The sequence below is a fragment of the Pongo pygmaeus genome, chromosome 11, assembly GCF_028885625.2.
Source record: "Pongo pygmaeus isolate AG05252 chromosome 11, NHGRI_mPonPyg2-v2.0_pri, whole genome shotgun sequence".
NCBI classification, from domain to species: Eukaryota; Metazoa; Chordata; class Mammalia; order Primates; family Hominidae; genus Pongo; species Pongo pygmaeus.
Window position 1 is genome coordinate 33348513 of NC_072384.2, and position 18805 is coordinate 33367317.

Below are 18805 nucleotides of genomic sequence, written 5' to 3' on the forward strand. Positions count from 1 at the left end.
TTCCAATTTCATCCATGTTCCTACAAAGGACATGAACTCATCATTTTTTATGGCTGCATAGTATTCCATGGTGTATATGTGCCATATTTTCTTAATCCAGTCTATCATTGTTGGACATTTGGGTTGGTTCCAAGTCTTTGCTATTGTGAATAGTGCTGCAATAAACATGTGTCTTTATAGCAGCATGATTTATAGTCCTTTGGGTATATACCCAGTAATGGGATGGCTGGGTCAAATGGTATTTCCAGTTCTAGATCCCTGAGGAATCGCCACACTGACTTCCACAATGGTTGAACTAGTTTACAGTCCCACCAACAGTGTAAAAGTGTTCCTATTTCTCCACATCCTCTTCAGCACCTGTTGTTTCCTGATTTTTTTTTTTTTTCATTTTCTTTTTTTTTTTTATTATTATTATTATTATTATTATTATTATACTTTAGGCTCTATGGTACATGTGTGCAACGTGCAGGTAAGTTACATATGTATACATGTGCCATGCTGGTGTGCTGCACCCACCAACTCGTCATCTAGCATTAGGTATATCTCCCAATGCTATCCCTCCCCCCTCCCCCCACCCCACAACAGTCCCCAAAGTGTGATGTTCGCCTTCCTGTGTCCATGTGTTCTCATTGTTCAATTCCCACCTATGAGTGAGAATATGCGGTGTTTGGTTTTTTGTTCTTGCGATAGTTTACTGAGAATGATGATTTCCAATTTCATCCATGTCCCTACAAAGGACGTGAACTCATCATTTTTTATGGCTGCATAGTATTCCATGGTGTATATGTGCCACATTTTCTTAATCCAGTCTATCATTGTTGGACATTTGGGTTGGTTCCAAGTCTTTGCTATTGTGAATAATGCCGCAATAAACATACGTGTGCATGTGTCTTTATAGCAGCATGATTTATAGTCCTTTGGGTATATACCCAGTAATGAGATGGCTGGGTCAAATGGAATTTCTAGTTCTAGATCCCTGAGGAATCGCCACACTGACTTCCACAAGGGTTGAACTAGTTTACAGTCCCACCAACAGTGTAAAAGTGTTCCTATTTCTCCACATCCTCTCCAGCACCTGTTGTTTCCTGACTTTTTAATGATTGCCATTCTAACTGGTGTGAGATGGTATCTCATTGTGGTTTTGATTTGCATTTCTCTGATGGCCAGTGATGGTGAGCATTTTTTCATGTGTTTTTTGGCTGCATAAATGTCTTCTTTTGAGAAGTGTCTGTTCATGTCCTTCGCCCACTTTTTGATGGGGTTGTTTGTTTTTTTCTTGTAAATTTGTTGGAGTTCATTGTAGATTCTGGATATTAGCCCTTTGTCAGATGAGTAGGTTGCGAAAATTTTCTCCCATTTTGTAGGTTGCCTGTTCACTCTGATGGTAGTTTCCTTTGCTGTGCAGAAGCTCTTTAGTTTAATTAGATCCCATTTGTCAATTTTGGCTTTTGTTGCCATTGCTTTTGGAGTTTTAGACATGAAGTCCTTGCCCATGCCTATGTCCTGAATGGTATTGCCTAGGTTTTCTTCTAGGGTTTTTATGGTTTTAGGTCTAACATTTAAGTCTTTAATCCATCTTGAATTAATTTTTGTATAAGGTGTAAGGAAGGGATCCAGTTTCAGCTTTCTACATATGGCTAGCCAGTTTTCCCAGCACCATTTATTAAATAGGGAATCCTTTCCCCATTTCTTGTTTTTGTCAGGTTTGTCAAAGATCAGATACTTGTAGATATGTGGCGTTATTTCTGAGGGCTCTGTTCTGTTCCATTGATCTATATCTCTGTTTTGGTACCAGTACCATGCTGTTTTGGTTACTGTAGCCTTGTAGTATAGTTTGAAGTCAGGTAGCGTGATGCCTCCAGCTTTGTTCTTTTGGCTTAGGATTGACTTGGCGATGCGGGCTCTTTTTTGGTTGCATATGAACTTTAAAGTAGTTTTTTCCAATTCTGTGAAGAAAGTCATTGGTAACTTGATGGGGATGGCATTGAATCTGTAAATTACCTTGGGAAGGATGGCCATTTTCATGATATTGATTCTTCCTACCCATGAGCATGGTATGTTCTTCCATTTGTTTGTATCCTCTTTTATTTCCTTGAGCAGTGGTTTGTAGTTCTCCTTGAAGAGGTCCTTCACATCCCTTGTAAGTTGGATTCCTAGGTATTTTATTCTCTTTGAAGCAATTGTGAATGGGAGTTCACTCATGATTTGGCTCTCTGTTTGTCTGTTATTGATGTATAAGAATGCTTGTGATTTTTGTACATTGATTTTGTATCCTGAGACTTTGCTGAAGTTGCTTATCAGCTTAAGGAGATTTTGGGCTGAGACAATGGGGTTTTCTAGATATACTATCATGTCATCTGCAAACAGGGACAATTTGACTTCCTCTTTTCCTAATTGAATACCCTTGATTTCCTTCTCTTGCCTAATTGCCCTGGCCAGAACTTCCAACACTATGTTGAATAGAAGTGGTGAGAGAGGGCATCCCTGTCTTGTGCCAGTTTTCAAAGGGAATGCTTCCAGTTTTTGCCCATTCAGTATGATATTGGCTGTGGGTTTGTCATAAATAGCTCTTATTATTTTGAGATACGTCCCATCAATACCTAATTTATTGAGAGTTTTTAGCATGAAGGGTTGTTGAATTTTGTCAAAGGCCTTTTCTGCATCTATTGAGATAATCATGTGGTTTTTGACTTTGGTTCTGTTTATATGCTGGATTACATTTATTGATTTGCGTATATTGAACCAGCCTTGCATCCCAGGGATGAAGCCCACTTGATCATGGTGGATAAGCTTTTTGATGTGCTGCTGGATTCGGTTTGCCAGTATTTTATTGAGGATTTTTGTATCAATGTTCATCAAGGATATTGGTCTAAAATTCTCTTTTTTTGTTGTGTCTCTGCCAGGCTTTGGTATCAGGATGATGCTGGCCTCATAAAATGAGTTAGGGAGGATTCCCTCTTTTTCTATTGATTGGAATAGTTTCAGAAGGAATGGTACCAGTTCCTCCTTGTACCTCTGGTAGAATTCGGCTGTGAACCCGTCTGGTCCTGGACTTTTTTTGGTTGGTAAGCTATTGATTATTGCCACAATTTCAGAGCCTGTTATTGGTCTATTCAGAGATTCAACTTCTTCCTGGTTTAGTCTTGGGAGGGTGTATGTGTTGAGGAATTTATCCATTTCTTCTAGATTTTCTAGTTTATTTGCATAGAGGTGTTTGTAATATTCTCTGATGGTAGTTTGTATTTCTGTGGGATCAGTGGTGATATCCCCTTTATCATTTTTTATTGCATCTATTTGATTCTTCTCTCTTTTTTTCTTTATTAATCTTGCTAGCGGTCTATCAATTTTGTTGATCCTCTCAAAAAACCAGCTCCTGGATTCATTTATTTTTTGAAGGGTTTTTTGTGTCTCTATTTCCTTCAGTTCAGCTCTGATTTTAGTTATTTCTTGCCTTCTGCTAGCTTTTGAATGTGTTTGCTCTTGCTTTTCTAGTTCTTTTAATTGTGATGTTAGGGTGTCAATTTTGGATCTTTCCTGCTTTCTCTTGTGGGCATTTAGTGCTATAAGTTTCCCTCTACACACTGCTTTGAATGCATCCCAGAGATTCTGGTATGTTGTGTCTTGGTTCTCGTTGGTTTCAAAGAACATCTTTATTTCTGCCTTCATTTCGTTATGTACCCAGTAGTCATTCAGGAGCAGGTTGTTCAGTTTCCACGTAGTTGAGCGGTTTTGAGTGAGATTCTTAATCCCGAGTTCTAGCTTGATTGCACTGTGATCTGAGAGATAGTTTGTTATAATTTCTGTTCTTTTACATTTATTGAGGAGAGCTTTACTTCCAAGTATATGGTCAATTTTGGAATAGGTGTGGTGTGGTGCTGAAAAAAATGTATATTCTGTTGATTTGGGGTGGAGAGTTCTGTAGATGTCTATTAGGTCTGCTTGGTGCAGAGCTGAGTTCAATTCCTGGGTATCCTTGTTGATTTTCTGTCTCGTTGATCTGTCTAATGTTGACAGTGGGGTGTTAAAGTCTCCCATTATTAATGTTTGGGAGTCTAAGTCTCTTTGTAGGTCACTCAGGACTTGCTTTATGAATCTGGGTGCTCCTGTATTGGGTGCATATATATTTAGGATAGTTAGCTCTTCTTGTTGAATTAATCCCTTTACCATTATGTAATGGCCTTCTTTGTCTCTTTTGATCTTTGTTGGTTTAAAGTCTGTTTTATCAGAGACTAGGATTGCAACCCCTGCCTTTTTTTGTTTTCCATTTGCTTGGTAGATCTTCCTCCATCCTTTTATTTTGAGCCTATGTGTGTCTCTGCACGTGAGATGGGTTTCCTGAATACAGCACACTGATGGGTCTTGAGTCTTTATCCAATTTGCCAGTCTGTGTCTTTTAATTGGAGCATTTAGTCCATTTACATTTAAAGTTAATATTGTTATGTGTGAATCTGATCCTGTCATTATGATGTTAGCTGGTTATTTTGCTCGTTAGTTGATGCAGTCCCTTCCTAGTCTCGATGGTCTTTACAATTCGGTATGATTTTGCAGTGGCTGGTACCGGTTGTGCCTTTCCATGTTTAGCGCTTCCTTCAGGAGCTCTTTTAGGGCAGGCCTGGTGGTGACAAAATCTCTTAGCATTTGCTTGTCTGTAAAGTATTTTATTTCTCCTTCACTTATGAAGCTTAGTTTGGCAGGATATGAAATTCTGGGTTGAAAATTCTTTTCTTTAAGAATGTTGAATATTGGCCCCCACTCTCTTCTGGCTTGTAGGGTTTCTGCCGAGAGATCCGCTGTTAGTCTGATGGGCTTCCCTTTGATGGTAACCCGACCTTTCTCTCTGGCTGCCCTTAACATTTTTTCCTTCATTTCAACTTTGGTGAATCTGACAATTATGTGTCTTGGAGTTGCTCTTCTCGAGGAGTATCTCTGTGGCGTTCTCTGTATTTCCTGAATCTGAATGTTGGCCTGTCTTGCTAGATTGGGGAAGTTCTCCTGGATAATATCCTGCAGAGTGTTTTCCAACTTGTTTCCATTCTCCCCGTCACTTTCAAGTACACCAATCAGACGTAGATTTGGTCTTTTCACATAGTCCCACATTTCTTGGAGGCTTTGCTCATTTCTTTTTATTCTTTTTTCTCTAAACTTCCCTTCTCGCTTCATTTCATTCATTTCATCTTCCAGGGCTGATACCCTTTCTTCCATTTGATCGCATCGGCTCCTGAGGCTTCTGCATTCTTCACGTAGTTCTCGAGCCTTGGTTTTCAGCTCCATCAGCTCCTTTAAGCACTTCTCTGTATTGGTTATTCTAGTTATACATTCTTCTAAATTTTTTTCAAAGTTTTCAACTTCTTTGCCTTTGGTTTGAATATCCTCCCGTAGCTCGGAGTAATTTGATCGTCTGAAGCCTTCTTCTCTCAGCTCGTCAAAGTCATTCTCCGTCCAGCTTTGTTCCGTTGCTGGTGAGGAACTGCGTTCCTTTGGAGGAGGAGAGGTGCTCTGCATTTTAGAGTTTCCAGTTTTTCTGCTCTGTTTTTTCCCCATCTTTGTGGTTTTATCTACTTTTGGTCTTTGATGATGGTGATGTACAGATGGGTTTTTGGTGTGGATGTCCTTTCTGCTAGTTTTCCTTCTAACAGACAGGACCCTCAGCTGCAGGTCTGTTGGAGTACCTGGCCGGCCATGTGAGGTGTCAGTCTGCCCCTGCTGGGGGGTGCCTCCCAGTTAGGCTGCTCGGGGGTCAGGGGTCAGGGACCCACTTGAGGAGGCCAGTCAGCCCGTTCTCAGATCTCCAGCTGCATGCTGGGAGAACCACTGCTCTCCTCAAAGCTGTCAGACAGGGACATTTAAGTCTGTAGAGGTTACTGCTGTCTTTTTGTTTGTCTGTGCCCTGCCCCCAGAGGTGGAGCCTACAGAGGCAGGCAGGCCTCCTTGAGCTGTGGTGGGCTCCACCCAGTTCAAGCTTCCAGGCTGCTTTGTTTACCTAAGCGAGCCTGGGCAATGGCGGGCGCCCCTCCCCCAGCCTCGCTGCCGACTTGCTGTTTGATCTCAGACTGCTGTGCTAGCAATCAGCGAGACTCCGTGGGCGTAGGACCCTCTGAGCCAGGTGCGGGCTATACTCTCCTGGGGCACCGTTTCCTAAGCCCATCGGAAAAACACAGTATTCGGGAGGGAGTGGCCCGACTTTCCAGGTGCTGTCTGTCACCCCTGGAAAGGGAACTCCCTGACCCCTTGCACTTCCCGAGTGAGGCAATGCCTCGCCCCTGCTTCGGCTGGCGCACGGTGCACTCACCCACTGACCTGCGCCCACTGTCTGGCACTCCCTAGTGAGATGAACACGGTACCTCAGATGGAAATGCAGAAATCACCCGTCTTCTGCGTCGCTGGCACTGGGAGCTGTAGACCGGAGCTGTTCCTATTTGGCCATCTTGGCTCCTCCATGTTTCCTGATTTTTTAATGATTGCCATTCTAACTGGTGTGAGATGGTATCTCTTTGTGGTTTTGATTTGCATTTCTCTGATGGCCAGTGATGGTGAGCATTTTTTCATGTGTTTTTTGGCTACATAAATGTCTTCTTTTGAGAAGTGTCTGTTCATGTCCTTCACCCACTTTTTGATGGGGTTGTTTGTTTTTTTCTTGTAAATTTGTTTGAGTTCATTGTAGATTCTGGATATTAGCCCTTTGTCAGAAGAGTAAGTCGTGAAAATTTTCTCCCATTTTGTAGGTTGCCTGTTCACTCTGATGGTGATTTCTTTTGCTGTGCAGAAGCTCTTTAGTTTAATTAGATCCCATTTGTCAATTTTGGCTTTTGTTGCCATTGCTTTTGGTGTTTTAGACATGACGTCCTTGCCAATGCCTATGTCCTGAATGGTAATGCCTAGGTATTCTTCTAGGGTTTTTATGGTTTTAGGTCTAATGTTTAAGTCTTTAATCCATCTTGAATTAATTTTTGTGTAAGGTGTAAGGAAGGGATCCAGTTTCAGCTTTCTACATATGGCTAGCTAATTTTCCCAGAACTATTTATTAAATAGGGAATCCTTTCCCCATTGCTTGTTTTTGTCAGGTTTGTCAAAGATCAGATAGTTGTAGATATGTGGCGTTATTTCTGACGGCTCTGTTCTGTTCCATTGATCTATATCTCTGTTTTGGTACCAGTACCATGCTGTTTTGGTTATTGTAGCCTTGTGGTACAGTTTGAAGTCAGGTAGCGTGATGCCTCCAGCTTTGGTCTTTTGGCTTAGGACTGACTTGGCGATGCGGGCTCTTTTTTGGTTACATATGAACTTTCAAGTAGTTTTTTCCAATTCTGTGAAGAAAGTCATTGGTAGCTTGATGGGGATGGCATTGAATCTATAAATTACCTTGGGCAGTATGGCCATTTTCACGATATTGATTCTTCTTATCCATGAGCATGGAATGTACTTCCATTTGTTTATATCCTCTTTTATTTCGTTGAGCAGTGGTTTGAGGCCCTTCACATCCCTTGTAAGTTGGATTCCTAGGTATTTTATTCTCTTTGAAGCAATTGTGAATGGGAGTTCACTCATGATTTGGCTCTCTGTCTGTTATTGGTGTATAAGAATGCTTGTGATTTTTGTACATTGATTTTGTATCCTAAGACTTTGCTGAAGTTGCTTATCAGCTTAAGGAGATTTTGGGCTGAGATGATGGGGTTTTCTAGATATACTATCATGTCATCTGCAAACAGGGACAATTTGACTTCCTCTTTTCCTAATTGAGTACCCTTTATTTCCTTCTCCTGCTTTATTGCCCTGGCCAGAACTTCCAACACTATGTTGAATAGGAGTGGTGAGAGAGGGCATCCCTGTCTTGTGCCGGTTTTCAAAGGGAATGCTTCCAGTTTTTGCCCATTCAGTATGATATTGGCTGTGGGTTTGTCATAGATAGCTCTTATTATTTTGAGATACTTCCCATCAATACCTAATTTATTGAGAGTTTTTAGCATGAAGCGTTGTTGAATCTTGTCAAAGGCCTTTTCTGCATCTATTGAGATAATCATGTGGTTTTTGTCTTTGGTTCTGTTTATATGCTGGATTACATTTATTGATTTGCGTATATTGAACCAGCCTTGCATCCCAGGGATGAAGCCCACTTGATCATGGTGGATAAGCTTTTTGATGTGCTGCTGGATTCTGTTTGCCAGTATTTTCTTGAGGATTTTTCCGTCAATGTTCATCAAGGATATTGGTCTAAAATTCTCTTTTTTTGTTGTGTCTCTGCCCGGCTTTGGTATCAGGGTGATGCTGGCCTCATAAAATGAGTTAGGGAGGATTCCCTCTTTTTCTATTGATTGGAATAGTTTCAGAAGGAATTGTGCCAGCTCCTCCTTGTACCTCTGGTAGAATTCAGCTGTGAATCCGTCTGGTCCTGGACTCTTTTTGGTTGGTAAGCTATTGATTATTGCCACAATTTCAGAGCCTGTTATTGGTCTATTCAGAGATTCAACTTCTTCCTGGTTTAGTCTTGGGAGAGTGTATGTGTCGAGGAATTTATCCATTTCTTCTAGATTTTCTAGTTTATTTGCATAGAGGTGTTTGTAGTATTCTCTCATGGTAGTTTGTATTTCTGTGGGATCGGTGGTGATATCCCCTTTATCATTTTTTATTGCGTCTATTTGATTCTTCTCTCTTTTCTTCTTTATTAGTCTTGCTAGCGGTCTATCAATTTTGTTGAGCCTTTCAAAAAACCAGCTCCTGGATTCATTAATTTTTTGAAGGGTTTTTTGTGTCTCTATTTCCTTCAGTTTTGCTCTGATTTTAGTTATTTCTTGCCTTCTGCTAGCTTTTGAATGTGTTCGCTTTTGCTTTTCTAGTTCTTTTAATTGTGATGTTAGGGTGTCAATTTTGGATCTTTCCTGCTTTCTTTTGTGGGCATTTAGTGCTATAAATTTCCCTCTACACACTGCTTTGAATGTGTCCCAGAGATATTGGTATGTTGTGTCTTTGTTCTTGTTGGTTTCAAAGAACATCTTTATTTCTGCCTTCATTTCGTTATGTATCCAGTAGTCATTCAGGAGCAGGTTGTTCAGTTTCCATGTAGTTGAGCGGTTTTGAGTGAGTTTCTTAATCCTGGGTTCTAGCTTGATTGCACTGTGGTATGAGAGACAGTTTGTTATAATTTCTGTTCTTTTACATTTGCTGAGGAGAGCTTTACTTCCAAGTATGTGGTCAATTTTGGAATAGGTGTGGTGTGGTGCTGAAAACAATGTATATTCTGTTGATTTGGGGTGAAGAGTTCTGTAGATGCCTATTAGGTCCGTTTGGTGCAGAGCTGAATTCAATTCCTGGATATCCTTGTTAACTTTCTGTCTCATTGATCTGTCTAATGTTGACAGTAGGGTGTTAAAATCTCCCATTATTATTGTGTGGGAGGTCTAAGTCTCTTTGTGGGTCACTCAGGACTTGCTTTATGAATCTGGGTGCTCCTGTATTGGGTGCATATATATTTAGGATAGTTAGCTCTTCTTGTTGGATTGATCCCTTTACCATTATGTAATGGCCTTCTTTGTCTCTTTTGATCTTTGTTGGTTTAAAGTCTGTTTTATCAGAGACTAGGATTGTGACCTCTGCCTTTTTTTGTTTTCCATTTGCTTGGTAGATCTTCCTCCATCCTTTTATTTTGGGCCTATGTGTGTCTCTGCAAATGAGATGGGTTTCCTGAATACAGCACACTGATGGGTCTTGACTCTTTATCCAATTTGCCAGTCTGTGTCTTTTAATTGGAGCATTTAGTCCATTTACATTTAAAGTTAATATTGTTATGTATGAATTTGATCCTGTCATTATGATGTTAGTTGGTTATTTTGCTCATTAGTTGATGCAGTTTCTTCCTAGCCTTGATGGTCTTTACAATTTGGCATGATTTTGCAGTGGCTGGTACCGGTTGTTCCTTTCCATGTTTAGTGCTTCCTTCAGGAGCTCTTTTAGGGCAGGCTGGTAGTGACAAAATCTCTCAGCATTTGCTTGTCTGTAAAGTATTTTATTTCTCCTTCACTTATGAAGCTTAGTTTGGCTGGATATGAAATTCTGGGTTGAAAATTCTTTTCTTTAAGAATGTTGAATATTGGCCTCCACTCTCTCCTGGCTTGTAGAGTTTCTGCCGAGAGATCAGTTGTTAGTCTGATGGGCTTCCCTTTTTGGGCAACCCGACCTTTCTCTCTGGCTGCCCTTAACATTTTTTCCTTCATTTCAACTTTGGTGAATCTGACAATTATGTGTCTTGGAGTTGCTCTTCTCGAGGAGTATCTTTGTGGCATTCTCTGTATTTCCTGAATTTGAATGTTGGCCTGCCTTGTTGAGTTGGGGAAGTTCTCCTGGATAATATCCTGTGGAGTGTTTTCCAACTTGTTTCCATTCTCCCCGTCACTTTCATGTACACCAATCAGATGTAGATTTGGTCCTTGCACATAGTCCCATATTTCTTGGAGGCTTTGTTTGTTTCTTTTTATTCTTTTTTCTCTAAACTTCCCTTCTCACTTCATTTCATTCATTTCATCTTCCATCACTGATACCCTTTCTTCCAGTTGATCTAATTGGCTACTGAGGCTTGTACATTTATCTGACATAGTTCTCGTGCCTCACGTCACATTGTTCTCGTGCCATGGTTTTCAGCTCCATCAGGTCCTTTAAGAACTTCTCTGCATTGGTTATTCTAGTTAACCATTCGTCTAATTTTTTTTCAAGGTTTTTAACTTCTTTGCCATGGGTTCAAACTTCCTCCTTTAGCTTGAAGTATTTTGATCTTCTGAAGCCTTCTTCTCTCAATTCGTGAAAGTCATTCTCTGTCCAGCTTCGTTCCATTGCTGGTGAGGAGTTGCGTTCCTTTAGAGGAGGAGAGGAGCTCTGATTTTTAGAGTTTCAGGTTTTTCTGCTCTGTTTTTTCCCCGTCTTTGTGGTTTTATCTACCTTCGGTCTTTGATGATGGTGATGTACAGATGGGTTTTTGGTGTGGATGTCCTTTCTGTTTGTTAGTTTTCGTTCTAACAGACAGGACCCTCAGCTGCAGGTCTGTTGGGAGTTTGCTAGAGGTCCACTCCAGACCCTGTTTGCCTGGGTATCAGCAGCGGAGGCTGCAGAACAGCGGATTTTCGACACTAGAAGACATTTATGGAGCCAAAAGACACATGAAAAAATGCTCATCATCACTTGCCACCACAGAAATGCAAATCAAAACCACAATGAGATATCATCTCACACCAGTTAGAATGGTGATCATTAAAAAGTCAGGAAACAGCAGGTGCTGGAGAGGATGTGGAGAAATAGGAACACTTTTACACTGTTGGTGGGACTGTAAACTAGTTCAACCATTGTGGAAGTCAGTGTGGCGATTCCTCAGGGATCTAGAACTAGAAATATCATTTGAGCCAGCCATCCCATTACTGGGTATTTACCCAAAGGTTTACAAAACATGCTGCTATAAAGACACATGCACACGTATGTTTATTGTGGCACTATTCACAATAGCAAAGACTTGGAACCAACCCAAATGTCCAACAATGATAGACTGGATTAAGAAAATGTGGCACATATACACCATGGAATACTATGCAGCCATAAAAAAATGATGAGTTCATGTCCTTTGTAGGGACATGGATGAAGCTGGAAACCATCATTCTCAGCAAACTATCCCAAGGGCAAAAAACTAAACATCGCATGTTCTCACTCATAGGTGGGAATTGAACAATGAGAACACATGAACACAGGAAGGGGAACATCACACACCGAGGACTGTTGTGGGGTGGGGGGAGTGGGGAGGGATAGCATCAGGAGATATACCTAATGCTAAATGATGAGTTAATGGGTGCAGCACACCAACATGGCACATGTATGTGTATGTAACAAACCTGCACTTTGTGCACATGTACCCTAAAACTTAAAGTATAATGAAAAATAAAAATAAAAATAAAAATAAATAAATAAATAAAAATGAAAATAAAATATATATTATATTATATATTATATATAACATTATACATAATGATCAAAGCATGTGGATTGCCTAAATATATTGTTTTAGCAATGAAACCCTCTTTCTAATTATATATATTAGATATATATATCTAATTAAGTACCTAATATATATGTCATTGCTAAAATATATTGTTAAATATACATACATTTCACACTATCAATACAGAAGATAGATAAAAGTGCTTCTGGTTTAATTGAAGCAGGGCTTGAGCCCCAGCTCTGGGGACTTCATCTTCCTCCTAGCTATTCCCACTCAAACCCTCTGAGATAATATGGACAACCCTAAGGCTCCTAGGTGAGATCACTGGATTACATGACTTTTGAGGACTTTCAATTTAGGAATGACTTTCCCTTTCAAAAGTAGTTTCAAAAGTTCTAGCCATATAGTAAATACACAATAAATATTAAGTATTGTCACAGTTGTTGATGATGTAGGGACATCCTGACTGGCCGCTTTGTTCATGTGTATATTCAACAAGTAATTTTTGGACAGCCTACTATGTGTTCAGATGCTTGACTAGTCCTGGATCATTTGAAGCCTATTGTCATTCTAACACAAGAATGGTAGGCCTCTCCATGGCTATTGGCAGTCACAGGTTAGTACTAATAATAGACCTAACACAGTGACAGGCATCTGCAGAAATCAACCCCAATCCAGGCTCATTTCACACCCACCTTCTTAACCAGCCTCCGGCAACTGGTTATTTTCTTTTTCAAGAACAGCATTGTAAGAGACAACACTGAGTAAATACCCTAAGTTGTCAACCAAGGAGCCTCCAAGATGACTCAGTCTGAGAATAAGTCAACCGTGGGTGTGCAAGATAGCACAGGAGTTTGCAGTGACCCAATATTGTGCCACTCCACTCCAGCTTGGGTGACAGAGCAAAACTCTGTCTCAAAAAAGAAAGAAGAAAGACAAAAGAAAGAAAGAAAGAAAGAAAGAAAGAAAGAAAGAAAGAAAGAAAGAAAGAAAGAAAGAAAGAAAGAAAGAAAGAAAGAAAGAAAAGAAAGAAAGAAAGAAGGAAGGAGGGGAGGAAAGAAGGAAGGAAAGAAGGAAGGAAGGAAAGAAAGAGAAAGAAAGAAAGAAAGAAAGAGAGAGAGAAAGAAAAAAGAAAGAAAGAAAGAAAGAGAGAAAAGAAAAGAGGGAAGGGAAAGAGGGAAGGGAAAGGGAAAAGGAAAGGGAAAGGGAAAGGGAAAGAAGGGAAGGGAAGGAAAAGAAAAAAAAAGTAAAGAAAAAAGCCCTTGTATACATCAGGGAACAGAGAAAAGAAAGTCGGGGATACCTTTGGTAATGGGATTGTTAAGAGCCAACAGAAATCCCCTAGACCATCATGATGATTGTCAGTAGCAAGGTGGGAGAGATTTTTAGAGACAAGAATAAATCTTTGGGTCCCAATTTCCAACCAGTCCCACACACTTGGAGTTTCTCCCTTTACTTCCAACCTTATAGGATTGTGTGGTGGTTTATTAAGAATGCCAGCGGCAGCCAAGCACAGTGGTTCACACCTGTAACCCTAGCACTTTGAGAGGCCAAGGCAGGCATATCACCTGAGGTCAGGAGTTTGAGACCAGCCTGGCCAACACAGTGAAACCTTGTCTCTACTAAAATACAAAAATTAGCCAGGCATGGTGGTGCACGCCTATAGTCCCAGCTGCTCGGAAGACTGAGGCAGGAGAATCATTTGATCCTGGGAGGCAGAGGTTGCAGTGAGCTGAGATAGCGCCACTGCACTCCAGCCTGAGCAACAGAGTGAGACTCTGTGTCAAAAAAAAAAAAAAGAATCCCAGTGGCATTCCCTTACAGATGCCCTCGCCACCAGATGTCACCCTGTGTCTTCCCACAACTGTTGTCTACTCTTCATCTACCTCCACGTAGGCCTGTGCCCTTTTCACTGCTGTTCTTCAAAGAATTCACCTCTACAGGGGCAGCCATGGTGAGGGCTTTGGCAGTCTGACCCCGCAGAGAACAGGCAGATTGGGCTTTCTCTGAAATTCATTCTAGTGCTATGGACTAAATTGTATCCTCCCCAGAATTCATATATTGAAGCCCTAACCCCTCATGTGACTGTACAATCATGCATTGTTTAGCAATGGGGATACATTCTGAGAAATGCATCGCCAGGCAGTTTTATCATAGTGACGTTGTAGAGTGTGCTTACACAAACCTAGATGGCATAGCCTGCTAAAATACGACATTATAATGTGGGACTACCATTGCATATGTTGTTCATTATTGACCAAACCATTGTTATGAGGCACACGGCTGTATTTGGAAATGAGGCCTTCAGAAGGTCATTAAGATTAAATGAGATCATAAGGGTTGGGGCCTGAACTGACAGGATTAGTGCCCTTATAAGAAGAGACACCAGAGAGCTGGCCCTCTTCCTTCCCACACACATACCAAGGAAAGGCCATGTGAGGATGCAACAAGAAGGCAGCCACCTGCAAGCCAAGAAGAGAGCCCTCACCTGAAACCAAGCCCTGCTAACCCCTTGATCTTGGACTTCCCAGCCTCCAGAACTGTGAGAAAATAAATGTCTGTTGTTTAAACCATGCATTCTGTGGTATTTTGTTATTTTACCTGAGCAGACCAGCACAGAGATCTTTGGTTTTAAGGGATGTCTCACATCCGGTTTTGGGCTATTGAGCTGCCTAAGGAAACATTATCATCCTCTGGACAGAGACTTCATGCTGGCAGTCAAAACCAGCTTTGTTCCACTCTATAACTCTCTGGAAATGTTTGAATCCACTCTGGCAATGTGTTTATTCCTTTGCAATGTGCCAACTGGAGCTTCGAAAGCCTTCTTGAGATCAAGCTTTTGAAAATGTGGCTTAATGTATGAATGACCGTCAGCGAAGGTCACTCTCCATCCCTGCCGACTGATTCAGCCTGCATAGGCTCCTCCCCTCTGCTGGGGCCAGGAGGGTGGGCAGAAGAATGTGGCTTCCAGCAAAACAAACCACATTGAAAAATATATAGCCATGCAGATACATACATAAATAGCCTAGGTAACAACAATGTATACTTATTATAGAAAAATTGAAAAAAAAATAATTTAAGTATGAATAAGAAAATTTAAATTACCCATAATCCCACTGCTTAGATGCACTTCCTTCCAGTCGTGTGTGTGTGTGTGTGTGTGTGTGTGTGTGTGTACAGAATTGGGATCATACCATATATATGTATGTATATATCCTCCTTTGTCATTTAACATCATTTATCATGGATGTATTGTCAAGTCATTAAGTGTTCTTCAAAAGAAAAATACTGTTTTAGTGGCATTTTCCATGTATGACCTTTACCTAAGTGCATGAATCTATTCATGTAAAAATGCCAAAGGGAAATGGGCTGATGGTAGCTGGATTTCCTAGTGCTCTGAACTCCTTAGCAGTGATTGCCATTTACCAAGGTGCGCTACCCAGAGAAATGGTGGGATCTTTTTTTTCTCTAGAAGAATTTGAGAACAAAAAGTCCCCTCCAGTGGGGGGTGCAGCTTTTAAAAAAGTTTCTCAGGCATGCCAGTCATCTGGGGTCATAACCAGTCACCTTAGGTTTTTACTCCTTCCCTCACCCTGCCATCAAGATACAGCCCTGGGAGGACTGGAAGGCTGACAAACAGGTGCACTTGTCTCTTACCTGCAGGCCAGTGCCTAAAATCCTAGACTTTCAGGTCCACCTCTTTCCACCCCCTGGGGGAGAACACAGAGACCTAGAGAGTGGAGGCACGGGCTTGTGAGGGGCAGCCCTGAGACAGGAACGCAGGCCTAGGCCCTCGTGCTTGCTCCTTTCTCTTCCTTTTATTATAGTGAAGTTTTTTTTCAGGCATACAGAAAGGTGTAATCCAAGAAGACAAATACTTTGTTTCCCCCACTCAACTTCAGAAATAAAAATATCTCTGAACTTCCTCAGTTCCCCTTCCCATTTCTCACCCTTCCTCATCATCTCCCCCTAAATAGTGACCACAGTCCCAAGTTTTTGGTCTTCATGCCACAGAGATTTTTCATATCTTTACTGCATATGCATACAAAAAATCATATTTTTTTAAAATTGAGTTGTAGTTTCACTCTTGTCACCCAGGCTGTCACTCAGGCTGGAGGGCAATGGCATAATCTCAGCTCACTGCAACCACCACCTCCCAAGTTCAAGCGATTCTCCTGCCTCAGCCTCCCGAGCAGCTGGAATTGCAAGTGTGCACCACCGCATCTGGCTAATTTTTGTATTTTTGGTAGAGACAGGATGTCACCATGTTGGCGAGGCTGGTCTCGAACTCCTGACCTCAGATGATTCGCCCACCTCGGCCTCCTGAAGTGCTGGGATTACAGGCTTGAGCCACCATGCCTGGCTGAAATTATATTTTTTCACATTTTAAACTACATATACTTGCTATCATACTTTGGGACCCTTTTGCAACTTTTTTTGTTTCACTCAATGCTTTTAAAGATTCACCTACATTTTAACATCAAGAATATTCCAGACTATGAATGTGTCACAATATATTTACCTATTCTCAGGCTTGTGAACATTTAGGACATGTTTTACCACCACAGAGGCACAGCAATGAATATTCTTGCACAAGAATGTTGTACCTAATTTTCCCTGGGCTGAGCTCACTAAGCTAAGTAGCCTGCGATCGTGAGCTATTCCCCAGATATGCATAGATTCTGGTTACAGTTCTGCAGCTACTAAATTTGTGTTATGCCATCCTGGAGAGGGTGGAAAGGAAACAGCAGTAGTGGAATGAATGAGTTGGACCCAGAACAACTTGGCGGGTGGAAATACATGTAGGAAAACCCCTGCTGAAAATAGAAGAGGGAAAAAAATCCCAGGAGAAACTGTACTCCCAACTCCACCCTGTGATCAATTCCCAAACTCCTTTCATGGAGGAGCTCTGAGGCCTGTAGGAGATAGAAGGTCATATACTCAGACACTTATTGATTGAAAAAAGGTTAAATCTAACTCTTTCTTTGTCTTTTTGATCATTAAATGAAAAATGCTATAGATGCTAAAGTTCTTCTGAAACGTTTGACTAATTGCCTGAATTAGGAACAATTTTTTTTATCATTGCCTCAAGTTTTTTAATAGCTGTTTTTTAAGAGAATATTCTTGAAGAATTCAAGCAACACCATCAAGTAACGTTTATTCATTTGAAGTTTTATCCTCTCTTTCTGTTTTTTAAGATCCTCTGAAAAAGCTTAATGTTTATCCCTCCAATTTTTGCCCGCTTTAGCAAGTACCAAAATTCTTGCCCTGAGTTTTTATTTTTTTTAACAAAGGTGAAATTAACACTGCTCTCTTGACCCAGCTGCAAAAGCTCTTCCTTTATATAATGACTTTCACCCATATGGGAAGGAAGCTTGTGAGTCTATCACCAGCCACGGAAAATGAAATTCTCTAAATCTCAGTGAAATAATGTCTGTCTTTGGCCTTTCTTAACCAAAAGAGTGAAGGATTTAGACACAAAGAAAACAGATAGTTGAAATCTGGGCACCTTGCCTTCCCAGAATGTGCTTGCTCCAAAGTAGGTCAGACTGTATTGCTACAAATCTTAACAATTCTTTTTAATACTTTCACTGGTTACATTTGAGGGCTTGGAGGGAGAATAATTCCTTCAATTAATTAAAGAAAAATTACAGTAGTGAAAGAAAGGCTCCAGAAGTGCCAAGGATCTCTATTTCTAACCCCGGTGAGTCCATCAACATTAAAATTACTATCAAAAGAATCACTGGTAGTGACGCAATTATTATACAATGGATGCTTCCATGGCCTGCCATGGTTGACTGCGGACATTCATTCTCCCTCCTGGCGTCTGAGCTGACGCAGCTTCAGGAGAGGCCAAGACCAAGCTGCAAGAAGAGAAAACTGGAATGAACCCGACCTCTCTCAGGTTGACATCCCTCTCCAGGGGTGTCCAGGAATGGTGTTTTTTAAACCCAGAATTCAGGAGAAACTTACTAGAAGGCACAGATTTTGATGGAGGTGTGTGTGGGTGACGCAAATATCCTGGAAACTTGCATATTCTAAGTCCCTGGGGGCATATTGTTTCTGAATCCAAATCCTTTTTTTTTTTTTTTTTGGCCCCTCTTATACTTCTTCCTTAATCACAAAGTGATACAGGTGCACCTAAGAGCAACCTTGCCAGGAAGTAAACAGTACAATTTAGTCAGAGAATCAAAATGTTGCCAGTTTATTTTATTTTATTTTATTTTATTTTTTTGGTGAGGCAGGGTCTCACTCTGTCGCCCACCCTGGTGTGTAGTGGCATAATCACAGCTCACTGCAGCCTCAACTTCCCAGGCTCAAGCTACGTTTTCTATCTAATTGTGTATTTCTGACTTCAAAATCTTTTAAACTCCTTTTCTAAATCATCACAAGCTAGCAAAATGTGCTGGGCTTTCAGGGATTTTTCAAGGACCTCTAGCTTATTCTCTTAGCACATCTGAGTCTCTGCAAGAAATTATCCCGGAAAGATGACTCTTCATTAAGCTATCCAGAAACAAAATTTTCCAGTGTTCCCCCAATTAACCAATCTAGGACAACACAGATACCATCAACGAATTCTGTCTTCTATGTATCTAAAAGATAGAGGCCTTATTTCAGCCCTCACTGGGAGGGAAATATTGTTCTCGTATTATTATTTGTGTCCCTAATGTTATTTTCTTAACCATATTTATCAACTATTACCAAAAATATACTGCATAAGAAGCAATCTGAAAACTCAATGGTATAACAAATGTATTCGTTCTTGCTCAGGTACTTGTGTGTCGTTAGAGATTTGATGAACCTGGGTTGATCTCAGCTAGTTTGGCATTCAAGCTG